The sequence below is a fragment of the Acomys minous genome (assembly GCF_964271855.1).
Source record: "Acomys minous genome assembly, chromosome: 11".
NCBI classification, from domain to species: domain Eukaryota; kingdom Metazoa; phylum Chordata; class Mammalia; order Rodentia; family Muridae; genus Acomys; species Acomys minous.
Genome location: NC_140492.1, coordinates 52,863,616 through 52,880,626, shown reverse-complemented (window position 1 = coordinate 52,880,626; position 17,011 = coordinate 52,863,616). Strand labels below are relative to the sequence as shown.

Here is a 17,011-nt window from a genome sequence, read left to right as displayed (position 1 = left end):
AAGGCTATTTGGCATTGGAGCTCAGACAGCATGACTGTCAAAGTGATGGTAATAGAGACTCAGCGCTTTACCTCATAAGGTACATCTACTAACCCTACCACTGGCAAGGCTCAAGGAATACTGTGGAAGCAGAGGTGGAAAGAATGTAAGAGAAAGAAAATGAGAAGGAATGATGTGAAACTGTCTTCTGGACATGACATAGCAAATATGCTCATGAACTTATAGTGGTTTGGTTACTGCACAAGACCTATATGAGATGAATCAACCAAATCCAAGCATAGATGGGACAGAACATCGCTAGGACCCATCTTTATGGAGACGCTATTGGTGGTGGGTAATTGCTGAGAGAGGGACATTCTTTTTATTGATATGTAGCCACAGGGAGGGCCATGATCCCATGGATGTCCCCATACCCATGGCCACATAGAAAGCACTAGCTGGACTTAGTGAGTCATTAAAAAAAAAAAAGGACATGAAAGTGGGTGGGGGGATGTTGGAGGTGACACAAGGAAGGTTGGAAATATGGTCTTATTTTAATTTATGCCTGTATGAAATTCCAAATATAAAGATAAACTAAAACATTATTAGTATTTATTCATTCTACATAGTAGTGTGCTTCATAAAGACAGTTACTTTCCAGTACATCATGTAGTTTAGCGGTATTCAATCTGTCTTCTTTTCTTCTTTCTGTCTCCCGCTAGTCTCCTTCCTTCCCTCAGTATTCTGCTTCCATGCCACACACATACGTCACACACGTACACACACTCACTCACACACGCATGCCACACACACACACACACACTCACTCACGCACACATACACACCACACATACAGAGACAGATAGAGACACACTGAGAGTTACGGGTGTCTTTATGTATCCATACGTACAATGTAGGACCCGCAAAGGAGAGAAAACACATGATCTTTTTCATCCCAAACTATAGCACTCCTGAGTGTACACTAGAAGGACTCTGTCAGCACAATCTTTCTTAACAACTCCTGGAAGAAAACTTTTAAAGAATCTATTTTACTGAGGAGAAAACCAGGAGTGGGTAGGCACTTGTCCAAAGGCATCCAGGCAGACTTTTGGTCGGATGATGGATCCTAAGTCCATTTTACCACATCCCATGCCATCGCCCACCTTTTAGCAATGAGACTGAAAATCTACCAAAGGTAATTATGAGTGCATGGATCTTCTGGGGGACCTTCTCCTATTTGGGTCGAAAGTGTAGGTCATCTAAACTTAACCCTGCCACCGCTTCTGTGACCCTGTGTGAGGGGACAGAACTCTAAATTATGTTGTTATTTTAGCTGTAAAAATCTAAGATAATAGGCACTCATACAGAAGTTCTGGGTAATGGCATAAGAGGCATATCAGATACACTTGATAGTTTAATGAATCTTGTAAGCATCTGTGAGTCCTCAGAGGACTGGGGTTTTGGGCCACATAGAGGCAGTCCTGGGAACAAATTAGATACCACTTACATATTTCAACCATCATGGCTCCATGTCCTGGGCCTGGACTTGGACCACTTGTGTTTGCTTTTTCAAGTTCTCATAACCTAGTGATTCAATACTGTCTCTGAAGCTAAGAGAATGTAGCTGGGCTTCCTTTGAAGAAACTTAGATGCTCAGGGTGAAGAACTTTAACTGTGTTTGAAGGACCTGACTTCTCTGAAAGGCATTGTGGGTCTGTGAAGACCTTGCTAGAGGATGTTGTAGTTCCTCCGAGCCTTTATTTCTTCATCGGTAAACATTTCTTGTGGAGAGCCACAGAGCCCTTTGTGGACCTCGCCCCAAGATGGCGCCTGGCATGCAGCCAGAGCCACCTCGATTTAGACAAACAACCCCTTATTTGGAAAAGGCCCGCTGCTTGCATTAGCTCCGTCTCTACAAGCCTATCAGTGTGTGAGACGTGGCTTAGTATGATTGGCTGTTTGGGTGGTATAAATGAGCGTGACGGGAGTGGCTCGGGGGATTCTCCTGGAAACAAAGCCTGAGTAAAACTGCTTGAGAGAAGAACCGGTGGTCGTGTCTTTCTTGCTGGTCGAGCGAGGCGCGACAATTTCTGACGTTCTTATTAGTTTCATAGTATTCTGAATTGCTGGTAATTTGTCACTGCTGCTTCCAAGGTTCATTTATCATGGCCCTTTTTCTATTTTTAAGTGCTCTGTGGTGTCTTCTAGCCCATCTTTGCTACCTCTATCTTATCCCCTACCACAAGAGGGAAATGACACATCATAGGTAAGGAATGCTTGCTCCTACTGGCAGTGAAAGAGTCTGCTATGTATGGGTAATATTGGAGAGACACCATAAGGCACCTTGCATTTCTTCCCCAACAAGTCTGGAGGAGTGGGGAGAGGAAAAGAACCACATCTGCAGATGAACAATGGGGCAGCACTGAGCAATGGCTCTGGTCCTTAATGATTCTGTACACATGCCCCAACATGCACACGTGAGACCAGAGGGCGCACATATGTGCTTCTGTATCCTCTGGGAAGATCAGCTCTCCATACACAGTGTAGAGGTGGGAAAGCACAGCATGGGGCATTCTTATGGTTCCCACATGGAAAAGTGTAGAGACAGAGGCATTCCATCATATTACGCTGCACCATAATCCACTCAGCAGACGCAGAGTAGTCATAGGAAGAGTGTCTGCCTTCTGTCTATCCATGCTTGCTAAGTAGGACCCAGTCCTGTAGGAAGCGGGCAGGCGAACATTGCTTTCTCCTTTTCTGAGCTTGAACTGATGTCAGTGAAGACAAGCGGAAAGGCATTTTTCAAAGAAATTTGTCTAGCTTTGGGGGGCTCCGTGGGAGTTTATTGATCTCAATTCCTTATATTTGAGAGGCAGGGTTTAGTGGTTTAGGGCTTGCTTCTTTAGGCTGGTCATTATCAAATCCTGGCATTTCTGTGGCCTTTAGACTACTCTGGGTCTCGGTTTTTCTGTCTGTAAAATATGAGGACTTTGATAAGTTTAGTCTGTCATGGAGTCTAAAGGTTTGTTAACCCACGCAGCTCACTTAAGGAGGCCGCCTGGCACATAGTGGCTATTACTTGTCTTCTATTTGAACTTTCCCCATTGATGCTTACATTTTACACTCTGTTATCATGACAACCTTGAGCTGTACTGGCTACAGCTTGTGGGGAAGGAAATGATTGGCTCTCCAGTTGCATCTCCAATCCCACACAGCTGAAGACAGACAGACAGACAGACAGACAGCCCTGTAGCAAGTGTCCAGCTCTTTCCAATGAGCTTTCACTGTTGTCCTTTTAGAGCCCAAATCTGGCAGACATGAGCACTCAAGTGAGAAGCCTTATGTGAGAATCTCACTGTTTGGCCGAGAATTGAGACTTTGGATTACAAATTGATCTTTGAAAGGGCTTAGAACTTTATTAAGTCACCATGTATATAGAAGAAATTATTAGAAGAAATTGTATTTTAATAGGAATACTCCCATTTTAAAACAGAAAGCCCAGTATTCCTTTCTAGTATTTTGTATGTATACCCCCACTGCATTAGCCAGTTCTCTAGAGAAACAGAACCAGAGGAACTCTCACGTATATGTTATTAAAGGAGACATATTCAGTTGGCTTACACAATAGGAACCGGGCAGTTCAATAGTAGCCAAGATACATACTAGAGATCAGAGAACACAATAGTTGATCGTCTGAGAAGCTGGGTGCCTCTGCGGGTCTAATCCTGTGCTGAAGGCCTGGAAGTTCCCTGAAGGGCCAAAGATGCTGAGCTCTGACATCAACTGACTTTAGTACATCGTCACCGTCATCATCCAGGGCATTCTGAGCTCTCAGAGTGCCTTCTTCTTGCTTCCTCCCATACTGGCCTTCCTGTGCGGTGGCATTTATCATATTCGGGGCCAGGATTCTCCCTATACCCCAAGTCCCGATTCCACACTCTGAACACTCACAGACACACAGAGGTACATGTCACCTGTCCTAGACAGCTTTGTATCCAGTTGATGACAACCAAGATGAATCATCACATTTATCCACTTCCATGATGCAGATTCCCACAAAACATTTATAGATTAAAATCGAGAATATTCTTTGAACTCAGTGGGAAGCAATTTTCCTTTTCCCCCCTAAAGCTAATCCAATAGAAATATGCATATTTATGTGCCATTTTAATTTTGTTCAGAATAAAAATGGGCTTATCGGGCCCCTCAGGAAAATTTATACTTTTATAAACACAATTACCTACATTATTGATCATGAAATACCAATGAAATAAATGCCACTGAGCTTTAGTCATCAAGATGTTAATTTGGCATCATAAATACATTCATTCCAAAGTTGGCTGAAGACAGGGAACTTGAACGTAGCAGGGCTGTGTGAGGGGAGATGGGGATCATTCATTGGGAGGAAACAAACTTTGAGAGGCGGAAACCTCTGCAGAGCTCTATGGGGCTTTGAGTCGGCCTGAAAGGTTTTCTTTGTTTCCTAATGGAAGACTAGAATTTATAGATTGTCTCATTTTAGTTTTTTGACAAGACAAAGAATACTGCACTCATCCAACAAGATACATATTGTATTCTAAAATCAAAACAGAAACAGAACTTTATTTTGTATGAATATATGTATGAGTGTGCTTCCTGAATGTGGTTTGTGCACCACATGTGTGCCTGGTGCTCTCAGAGGCCAGCAGAGAGTGTCAGATCCCCTGAGACTGGAATTAGGGTGTTTGTGAGTAGCCTGTAAGTGCTAGGAACTGAAACTATGCTCTCTAAATGAAAAACCAAAACCAAACCAAACCAAAACAAAAAAACAAAAACAAAAACCAAAAAACAGTGCTTTTAAATGATGAGCCAGCTCTCCAGTCCTGATAAGCAAAAGTGTAAAGAGTGAGAATTTATGCAAATAAAGTTGGACAGTATAATACACAGGATCTTCAGTAATAGCACTTATGAAAGGTGCAGGCATTCCTAAAAACAAATAGTGCTACAACTTTCTATAAAAGCGAAAGGCCTAACATTGAATGCTAACTTAAGACACTCCAATGCTAGTATCCCTCTTTTCTGCCGCTCTTCCTTTATACCCTCCCTCCTCTTCTACCTTCTTTCCAGATACTATAAGCATAAGAAAAATTACATCACCATAATTTCTGATAACAGAGACTCTTGAATACAGTAACAAAACAACAACAACAACAAAAAAGACCTGCATCTGTTGAGGTTTCATAGCTCTAGCTGAGCAAATCTGGGTGGTGGCATGGACAAGCAGAAGAGAGTACACTCCGCCCTAAGAGGGCATTGACTCCTTAGCCCCAAAGCCAGGGTAGAACGTGGGCCAGCATCCGATATCTTACTCTTTGAAGCAAGCAACTCCAAGTACTAAATCACTTGTGTGTGATGTTAGTTGCAGCAGTATTCCTCGTGTGGAAAATCTTTGGAACACCCTAAATGCTTATTATGGAGAACAAACCTGGAGAATAGAGAAGCCAAAATAATTCATGATGTGCAGATGTGATAACGTATTTGCTAGAATGAAATTTGCTAGAAAGAAATAGGAATGAGTAGATCTTGATACTTCAATGTGGAAAAACTTAAGGCATTCTTGTTTTGTTATTGCTTTTGATTGACACATAGTTCTATGTTTTTGTGGAGGTAATGTAATGTTTTGGTTCATGTATACATTTTATGATTATCAAATTAAGGCAATTAACCTATTATCTTAATGCTTATCACTTCTTTGGGTGAGAACACTGAAGCTATTTTTTTTCTACTGAAGCTATTTTATTAGCTCTTTTCTTAGTTTTTTTGAAATGTACAACACAGTGCTATTTAGACTATCATTCTGTACCCTTCAAAAGACCCACAGAACATGCTGCTTCTGTCTTCCATCAGCTCTAAACCTTCCAGGCATGCTTCCCCCAATGTCCTCTGACTCTATATTCTGCTAAATCTATACTCAATGTCTAGCAAACAACTTTTCTAAAGGTCCTGTGTACATAACCTTATAGGTCATATAGTAACTTATTTTCCTCTCTCCAGCTTATCAAAAAGGATAACTGGGCATGGCGGTACATGCCTGTAGTCCCAGAACCCTGGAGGCTAACACAAAAGGATTGCCATGATTTTGAGGTCATCTTGGGCTAAATAGAAATATTCTTTTTCAGAGGCCTCGAGCCAGACCAATGACTCATTGCAGTGAGTGTTTGCAAGTCAACATGTGTGGACAAAAGGGTACACTGTGGGACACACTGTGACACGCTACAGCTTCCATGATGAGATGTTTTCTGTACTTTGCTCTGTTTTGTTTTTTATTTTCTTTTAGGGGGAAGGTTGTAAGGATGGGATCAGATATGGAGAGATGAGGAGATGAGTAGGACTGGGGTACATGATGTGAAACTCACAAAGAATCAATAAAAAGTAAAAAAAAAAAAAAAAAAAAAAAAAAAAAAGAAAAAGAAAAAGGAAAAAAAAAAAAAAAAGAAATACTCTGTCTCAAAGTACCATCACCACCATCCCTACCACCACAACAAAAGACAATTTACAGAATGGGGAAAGCATTCAGATGGCCTACATCTGTCAAGGGGTTAATTCATATCTATAGTAAATAGGGTGTATGTGGAACTAAAAATGCTTAAGTGGACCCCCATGAAAAAGGGTCCTGTGCAGACCACCCAGTGCCTGGGCCTGTTTTGTTTATAAAGCTATAACCAAAACATCTATGGTTTCAGGGTAAAAACACACACACACAGACACACACACACACACACACACACACACACACACACACACACACTACACTCTCACATTTGCTTCCCCTTTTACTTTCTAGACTGTGAATAGTCCTTGTGTTGAATACTCCTCGTAAAATAGAACTCAGTATTGTTCTTGGTCCAGTTTAGTCCAGCAATGGGCAATACAGACGCAGTTCTCCTTGGCCTCACAGATAGCAGAACAAAGACCCAGGAAGAGAGACAAGCGCAGTTTGGTGTGAGAGGTGTGGAGAGGAGCTGGATGCAGACGAGGATCCTCTTCTTTGGATTTGTGCCAGATTGAGGAGGAGAGAACATGTGCAGGGCTCACAATTCAGATCCTCAAAGGTCCTGAAGGATGTGAGAATGCTTTAGGGTTCACCAGGAGGCTGCCGTGTAGGGTTAAGCTACAGATAATTGACTTAACACATACTGGCATATTTGCCCTTCCCACTGATTTATTTTACCTGCTTGCACCTGGAGGACTTTCCAGGTATCAATAAAACATCTGGGCCTGGGATCAAGAGAAGATTCAGACTTTCATTGGATACCTTCAAGCTCTGGGCTATATGTCTCTTTCTAGACTTCAGAAATCTTCCTAAGAATCTAGCTCACTCGGCAACTTGTTTAAAGCAATCACAGTAGACTTCTCATGAGTAGGACTTAAACCTTTTCTTGTTTACTCTTTATCCCCAGCAAGTCAACTACAGGTTAGGTATCCAATAAATCCTCACTGGGTGTTAAACACATTATCCTGAAATATTAACAGGATTTTGCAAGCTTGTTAAACTTCAGAGGTTTTAGGTTTAAAAGAAGATATAATGTGTGTGTATGTTTGAGAGAGAGAGAGAGAGAGAGAGAGAGAGAGAGAGAGAGAGAGAGAGAGAGAGAGAGAGACTTATAGTTATTCAGAATATAGGTAAAATAAAATGGGATGAATCAAAAGTTTCTAGAACATGGGACCTTTATTGCCCAGTGATCAACTGTATTTGGGTCTGTGTGAAACATTAGGAGTAGTAGGCTTTTGGTATTTACTGTGATCCAAATGAACTCTGACACATCTTTCTGGGTGCACAGGCTCATGTTTCTAGTCTCCTTTAATGACAGAATTTAGAATCCCAGTTTCATCAATCAGATGACCTTGTGAAAGAACTGTTTATTTTTGGGGCCGGGGTGCTGCTGTCTTATCCTATAATGAACTAGTGTTGTACCACTGTGCTGCCTGCCCTCTCCTGTCAGACATAAAAACTGAATTAAGCAGGAAGAGAAACATCACAGAAGCAAGACTCTAGCGCTGACAGACATGGTGGTTTGGATTTAAGAACTGAATTAAGCAGGCAGAGAAGCCTCATAATAGCAAGATTCTAGAACGGGTGGCCTGGATTTAAGAACTGAATTAAGCAGGCAGAGAAGCAATGTAATAAGATTGTGGAACTGACAGACATGGTGACCTCTTCTTGGTGGCCAACTGTGAGAGTCAAAACAGCAGCTTCTCTCGGTCTTTTTGCTTCAGGAATGTGGCATTGGAATTAGCCCCAGGAACTAAAATCTCTTATCCTGTGTTCAGCAGCCTTTGCAAAGAAAAGAATTGTCTAAGCCACTGAACACAACGCATGCCTGGTTTATAAAGCTACCATAACAAACTGCTGTAAACCGTCTAGCTAAAGACAACACAAGTTTCTTCTCTTACAGTCCAGGGGTTGGAAATTAAAAACTAAGATTCCATTAAGGCTGTGCTCCACTTGACAGACCTTGCAAGAATTTATTCTCTCTCCTTCCCAGTCTAGGCTTGACCCTCTATCATTCAGGGTTTAGCTTCTGTTGTCATAGGGCTCTGTCCCTTTGGGGTCTCTGTGCTCACAAGTGTAAAGACATCAGTCATTGGGTTGAGGGCCCATACTAGTCACTCACTATGACTTCTTTTAAATTTCAATGTCATCTTCAAGCCCCCACTACCAAGCAAAGTCTCATTCTGAGCTTCTGGCTGGACATGAGTTTTGAGGGGGACACGATTTAAGCCAGTATATGGGGAAATGATTTCACATTGATCACATTAGTCTCAATGAGTTATGATCTCTGAGATGGAAATTTTTTGGTATGCATGGACTCTGAGGCTCTCAACATTTCTGATATCATAGGAGGCTGCACAGCAGTGAGGTATTTGATCTATTTTATTTAATTACAGTGATAGACACATCAAGCCTAAGTATAGGCAACCATGCAGAAAAAGCCACGGATGCCAAGCTTCTCTCCGTGGCTGTTCGCTCTGTGTGGAGAAAGCCCTGACTCCCTGTTCTTTTATTGGAAAACTCGATAGCTATTTATTCAGTGTATTTGTGGCTTTTCTGCATCATTCTTGGCCCCCTTTCTATATGATAAGAACACTTTCATCTCATACACAGTCAATCCTGATCTTTTAATTCTGTTCTCGACATGAGAAACTTGCTTGAAGAATTATTTTTAAAATAATTAATAATTAATCTAAGTATAAATCACTACAAAATTATTGAGGTAATTTGAGCTAAGTGGTGATCACCAGGAAACATGTGAGAAGTGGTAAGGTTGGGATGTTGTTTGTATGTGTCCCTGAAGGGGTCACATGTTGGTAGCGCAGCTCCCAGTACATTAGTACTGAGACAATGAAATCTTTAAGAAGTGGGAGGAATGAAATGCCCTTTGGTCATTGGGCTCACTAGTCTTGGAGCAAGAAGCTGAGAAATCATATATTTTTCACAAAAAGGAAACAGAGAATGGCTCGAAAGAGAAGTAAAACAACAGACTCTCAAAGTGACATACTTCCTCCACCAAAATCTACCTCCTAAGCATCCCTTACTGCCATCACCAATTGGGGACCAAGTGCTTAGATGCCTGAGCCTATGGCAGACATTTCTCATTTGAACCACAACACCTGGTAAACATATATTGCCTATTGTTTTATCCCTCTGATCACTAAAGATTAACTGATATTTAATTGGTCCAATCAATCATTTAAGGAACTTGTAGACACATCTGTACATACTGAATTGAGTATCTTGAAAAAAGATGCATTAAGAATCACAACTATCTACCAGAAGCTCTAATTAAGTTATTCAATGTGGGTATACAGAAGGATAAAATATGCATATTTTGGTAAAGACATCTTCATCTGTGGATACCTACTACTTCCTGGAGGAGACGCTATTAAATTGGCGTGTTCACGAATGAAGATGGCACTCTAGGTAAGAAAGGTGTGGATCTGGGAAATGAGGGCCCATGTGTGAGAGTCTATGATTTGATTGACTACAGTAAATCTTACTGAGACAGTAGCCAGAAATGAGAAAGAAGTGTTAACTGGGCTGCAGTGAAGCATAGTTTTAATGTTGGGCATATTGTCAAGGCCTGATTAGAGAGGCAGTACTAGACAGTGGAAAAGTAATTTATTATAATAACTATACATTACTACTGGAAGCTACTCTGTACACTACCAGAGGAGAAAGGTGAACATTAAGCCAGCTGTGAACCTTTTGGTTTACAATGGTGACCCACCTGCAAGTTATGCTGTTGTACTAGTGGCACAAAAGTTATGGGAGTAACCAACCACTATATGATTAGATTAAGGCCTATTCCATCCCTTAAGCTACTCAGATGGCTGAGCACCTGAGACTGGATAGACCATGAGTCTAGCAAAAAATCAAACCTTTTGCTAAAGAAGCATAACAATAACATAACATTCTGATCAGAGAAGCTTCTTTCTGAAGTAGAGAAACAGAAATAGAGACTCAAAACTGGACAAAGCACAGAGAGTGAGAGACCTTGGAACAATCAGTCCTAAATGGGATGACTCCATTAAATCCTTCCCCTAAGGGCTCAAGGGACTACGCAGAAGAAGAGGTGGAAAGATCCTAAGAGCTAGTGTGGATAAGATGACACCAAGAAAACAAGGCCTTCTAGACACAGCAGAGCTGCCACACACATAGAAACTCACAGAATCTTCGGCAGCATGTACAGGGCCCGCACACATCTAAGTCAGATGGGGTCTCAGCAACCTGAGGGGAAGTGAACACAAGCCCCCATACCTAACCTAGACACTGTCCCCAAGTGATAACTGCTCACAAAAAAAAAAATAAGTTTTCTCCAAAGAAGTCTCACTGGGTATACAAACCACAGGTAAGGGCAGGCCTTGTGCCCATCATTAGCTAACCAACTCGAAAATGACTCTATTTTTGAAGGCTTTTCTGTCTCATAATGATTTATATTGGCATGGTATTTATTTTCGTAGATCTATTGCTTATATATTATTGTTTCTGATTTTGTGTCTTTGTGGAGTTTCTGTGTATAAATGTGTTTCTTGTGCTTTTTATTTAGGTCTTTTTTTCTGTTTTGTTCTATTTAGATTGTGTTTTATTCTATCTTATCATGTTTTTAATATTATTAATTTAAGATGCCACTTTTTTCCAATGAGAGAGAGAGAGCAAGAAAGTATATTTGTGTGGGGAGGCAGGGGAAGATCTGGGAAGAGTTAAGGAAGGAGAAACCTTAATTAGAATATGTTGTATGAAATATAATCTACTTTCAATCAAAAAAGAATTACATCTTACCTAGTTATTGGAAAAGCTGAAGTATTTTACTTTTATATTACTGTATAACAAACCAACCCACATATTAGAGGCTTCAAAATACAACCAATTAACATGCTTCTGATTTAGAGACTACTGAGCTCAGCTGGGTGGTTCTTCTGCAGACTTAAGATGGGGTTTCTCATGAGGTTGTGGTCATATTAGGAGTAGAAGCCCATCTTTAAATGAACTTCACTCACGTACCTGATACTTAGCAGGGATGGCTGATAGCTTTCTGTATCTCTTTATGTCTCCCAGCGTCACATTTTCTGTGTGGCTGGTGGATGCTTTTCATAAAGCTTGAATCTGGTAGTAACTAAGCCAGTGAGGTAAATCCAAATGTGTATTAAACTTCCATTTGCATCATGTTTTCTAATGGCCTTTCTGTCAGTCCTAGAAGCCAGTGCAAGAAGGGAGAACACAACACTTGGATACTAAGAAGGCTGTCTTCAGGTGGCCATCGAGGTAACAAGTTATCACACTGTGCTGTGGGAGCAATGGGGAATTGAAAAACTTGGAGGAGAAAGGGGCACGATTCTATTAGTCATTTAGAAGACTAATTTGGCTGCGGTGATGTGGAGAGACATATCAGGAAGGGAGACTAGTTAAAGGAACCCGCCTCTGATAGTCAGAGGCCAAAAGAAGAGAGGGATGAATTTGGGTATCAGTCCAGTGTGGGTCTGCTTTTGGGTCCATGCTTCTCCCTTCCTTTGGTTCGAAGGGAGCTGGTTACTGTAGTCTGTGTTTCCTGGCGGGTCTCTGTATCAGCTGTCAGCTGGCCTCCTACTCACCACACCAGTGAGCACACTGGTGGGAACGGGGAGAGAAGATAGAAGGAGCCCGTGACTATCTTCCACTCTTTTTTTTTTTTTTTTTTCTATTTCTGGTAGCAGAGGTAGTTAGCTTTGCTAACCCTGTGTTCTAGGCTTAACTCATCAAGGAAGAAATTGTAGCAACTGGGTGAATGCTTCTCTGGGTTGCCTGACCATCTCTTGTTTAGCTTATCAGCTTTTCCGTTGCCCTGACAGCAACATGTCTGTGTGTAAGCCCTCCTATTTTAAACAATTAGTTTCAGTGTTTTACATTTAAATAAATAAATAAATTTAATTAATGTAAATAAAGTTAGATAATTACATTTAGATAACTAGTTTTGTGTTTTAAACCTGGGTGATACTGAAGGCTAGTAAGCATAGAAGAGATGGAACACAAAAAAGAAGCTTTTAGGGATGGATAATCCCGGAGGAAGATGATTCCTCTCCGGGGTTATTGAAGGCCATTGCAGTTTTCTGTTATGTGTAACTGATGGGATGGGAGTTAGAGTGAAGAACTGAAAACTCAGGAGGGAAACGACCTTCATGGAAGGGATAGCATGATAGTTAATTTTGATTGAAAACTTAATTGGATCTGGAATTTACCAAGAGAGGCTTCTTCATGGATCTATGGGGAGAGTTCCAGGAAGGATGAATTAAAGGGGAAGACCTTCCCCTGTAAGGAGTGGAAACTTTCGGCAGGCAGCCCAGATATGAAGAGGTCTCACAGCCAGGCAAAGTGGTACATACCTTTAATCCTAGCACTTGGGAGGCAGATGCAGGAGGCTATTGAGTTGAAAAGCACCTAGGCCAAGATTATCATCAAATTAGTAGTGTCTCTGTAGCTAAGTTATAATCAAGTATCACAGGGAAATGGCTAGTGCTAATGAAAAGACCACTCAGGTGGCGCATGCCTTCTGCCTTCACACAGAGAAAGATCTAGGCTTGCTGGCTGAGAGCTGTGATACTGCAGAGAAGTTGTCAGGAAGAAATCGGGATGACTGAGCTTAGAGTACAGAATTATTTTCTCAAAAATCAATGTAGTCTTTAATTTCCCATAACATTTCTTTAATATCTCTTAAAATATATTCTTCTCAAATCCTTTAAAAATTCTGACCCTATTAAAGGCAAAGCTTGGCCTGCTGATTTATTTTAATAAGATTTTTAAAGATGAGAAAAGCTTCATTCTCTAGATCTTTATGATGGACTGGATTAAATAAAGTTTTATTTTATGGGCTGCTGTGTTGCCTTGTTTAATTGATTTATGTGCACTGTAGAGAGTTTTATATAACATAGTATACAGGTATAACATTTATAATTGATGAAATACCATGCTTGTGACCATCCATATAAAGAAGTTGGGCATCAAGTCTTGGTTAAGAGTGGAAACCAATTTTATAAGATTGCTTTTATGGGAAACTAAGATTTAAGTTATTTCTCTTAGGCTTACAGGATCAGATTCTGTAAACACCCAGGTAATCAATGCAATAAAACTGCTGTGAAATCTCCCTCTGACTTTTTATAAGGGACAGGGCAAGTTACAGATTTTAAAAAACATTTTCCCACTTAACAATATTTTCTGCATTTATTTTACATACGTAAAAAGGCAAATTATCTTTTAAGGCCTCAGACTGTGTTCTTGAGCCATTAACTCAGCAGCAAGAATTAGCTGAGCATCTATTATGAATTGCCTTTTTGGAGAAGGAAGAGCACACAGAGAGAGATGAAAGTGTTCTGACTCTAACAAGGTAGAAAAGACATGTTGTTATAGTGCAAGAGACAATGTGGTCAGCATCAGAGAAATATAATTAGAGTCTAAAGTTTAAGGGTCTGTGAAATATCAGTTTTAATTGCCCCTTTAGATCAAATACTGTATATATTGGGCTTTGAAATACTCTAAGAAATAGAGATGAGGGGAGACGCCCTAGGCTGAGAGAATGGCAGGAAGAGAGAAGGTAGCGAGGGGAGCTATGGTGAGCTTGAGGCACAGTGGGGATCCCCGTTTGCTGGAACATGGAGCGCCTACGGATCAGTAAAGGACATGAGTTTTTAACATAGGAATTTGAATAACTGGAGTCAAGGCTTAGGAAGGCTAGGGTTAGCATGTGATACGGACTTGTACAAAAAGAAAGGCTGGCGGTCGGGAGGGAAGCAGCATTTGGTTAGGAAGCCATGAGTGGGAGGAGAATGGAGAGACGGGAGGTAGAAAATACCACACGAAGCTTAAACATGCTGTAGCCTGCTCCAGCCACCTGGGGGGCCTGTATTGCAGATGACAGGATGGTTTGATTTTAATCTTGGTGACCGCAGTATTCTACCTAGGACTCCAGGTAGATAGAATGTAGTCCTATCTCTATTCTTAGGCAAGCACAAGAAAAAGGAATTTCCCCTTTCTGCACAAACAGTGTGCGCCGCCGTGAGGGGTAGCGGCTTGGAGGAACTGCTTCCAACTGAGAAGCTCAAATCTTAAAATGCCCTGGTTCTTGCAGAGGCTGTACACGCGATGCCTGTACTGAGTTTAATGTACCCCGAGAGCCTCTCCAGCTTTGTGGACGAGATGACACAAAATCAATACAGGGTCGTGCCCACTTTCTAAAATATGTACCAAGGAGGAAGATACAAGTTTTATGACCTCAAATCCTTTCGTTGCCCGCATTGACTCAATGGGCAGTTTCTGGTAATCCAGTTATTATTGGAACCGCCAGCCCAGCGTGAGAAGACCCCGCCAGGACAATAAAGTCCTTTGCCGTGGGCCTCTTTGGACACCCTGCGTTACTCTGCATCATGTGGGAAGTTCTGGAAAGTACAAGAAATTCTTCACCCTAATATTTGCTGTGGTCTCATTCACTTTCTAAGTCTATCACTCAAGGCCAAATAATGAAGAGACAAAAATAAAGGTTGTGGAATTGAGGAACTATTCTTAATCTCCTCCCTTACACCTTATTTTTCCTGTTCACTTTTTACTTTCAAGTTTAAGTTTACTGGTCTCCTGGGCCTCAGATGTGAAAAGTTTTCCCTCTGTACTTGTGTCTGGAGAGTGTTGGCTAGAGGTAGGCTTCTACCTGACTGAAATGAAGAATAGCTCTCAACTGTCACTACTGTCTCCTCTGGCTGACAGGGAATGAAACTCAAAGACGATTCTGAAAACAGCAAAAAAAAAAAAAAAACAAAAAAACAAAAAAAAACGGGTTAGAGAAAGTTCTCTGAGGCAGCAGCCATTTCCTCAGGAAAACAAAGAGACAACTCTCTCAGCTGCATATGGCAAGCCTATCCTAGGACCGCTGTTTTCACTTTTCCTGACACCTATGGAGAAAAGTTTTGCATAAGACCTTGTAGTTGGGAGAGGAGGCAGCCGGTGCTGCTAATGCTCCAGGGAAAATAGCTGGAGTCTTTCGTTCTTCAAATGTGAGCAGCCCTCAACTTATCCTTATAAAGCACATAAACTGTGCAAAGTGCCTGCTACAGAACATCAGCCTGCTCGGGCAAGAGACAAGGGCCATATTGCAGACTGAGGAACTTTGTCTATATGACCAATCTTTTCATGGTGAAAGTTGTTAAATCTTCCAGTGAATTAAAATAATGGCACAAGGAGTGTCCTGAAGGAGGCTTTACCTAAGGGTATGGGATCAATGCACAACTACTCTTGTATTTATTTCCTAAAATCCACAAAGATATAGCAGGGTTGGAAAACTCTGACTCTTGGGCCAGCTGACACATGTTAGCAGAGAGAAAGCAGGAGGGGATGAGGGGGTTCCCGTTATCCCCTTCAGGGGCATAAGCCTGGTGTGAGGACCTCTTAGGAGATCCCATCTTTTAAAGTCCTCATCACCCCTTAACAATACTATGTTGGGGCAGTTTGAATCACAGCACGACGAAGGGTGGGTACCATGATCTCTCTGTGCTTCCGCCTGGCCTTGCCTCTTCCTCACTGTCCACTCGTCTGAGCTTCAGTACAGTCAGAGATGGCTGGTGGTAAGGCTGGGAAGGACTCTGTAAAGGCCAAGACAAAGACAGTTTCCTGCTAGCAGCGAGCCAGCTTGCAGGTTCCTGTGGGCCTTATTTGTTGACACCTGAAATCTAGGACAACCAGCCATGGGCTTGTGGGCACCACCGCTGCTGTGTACAGCGCAGCCATCCTGCAGTACCTCATGCAGAGGTACTTGAAATGGCAGGATATGCATCAAAAGACTTAAAGGCAAAACATCAGCCCTGCCATTTGCAACTTGGTATTCCTGGAGATGTAGAGTTGGGTTCTCTGATCAAGGCTGCAACTGCTGCTGGTGGTGTCATCCATCCCACATGTCCACAAATCTCTGATTGGGAAGAAAGGACAACAGAAGATCATCTAAGGATGCCTGGATTCCTTATTGGGAAGAAAGGACAACAGAAGACCATCTAAGGATGCCTGGATTCCTTATTATCTCAGGACTCTTGGTAGTCTTAACAGCTGTCAAGTATTGGTGATTCCAGTGGACTGTATCTCTGTGAAGACCACAATTTTCCCTTTTTGTAATTCTTTTTGAGCAAGTTGGAGCCTTAATTTGTCTTCCAACCAACCAAATTTCTGTGTTTGGGTCTTAAGTATAGTTAAGTGTTACTGTGGCTTCAAACAAACCATTGTTTCTGAAGTAGAGGGTTTTGATTGGGTTGACTGTCTTTAAGAAGCTATTTGGATTTTAGTTGTGATGCAGAAGTTATAGTAACAAACATTTGGTTTTGTACAGTATATTTTTTCCACTCTAGTGGATAGGCTCAATAAAGGTCATATCCCAAACAACAACAACATCATCATCAACAACAACAACATCACCACTACCACCACCACAATACTTATTATGTTGAGGACTAAGACTTAACACATAGGCCTTTAGGAGACACTCCAGAT

The 17,011-nt window shown here is 41.5% G+C and overlaps 1 pseudogene across 1 annotated transcript; it reads left to right on the top strand.

Annotated features, from left to right (window-relative positions):
- The first annotated feature begins 16,088 nt into the window (after positions 1-16,088).
- On the top strand, positions 16,089-16,475 carry LOC311608033 (histone H2A.Z-like; annotated as a pseudogene). Its single transcript has one exon. The product of its transcript is annotated as a histone H2A.Z-like (transcript).
- The last annotated feature ends 536 nt before the right edge of the window (positions 16,476-17,011 follow it).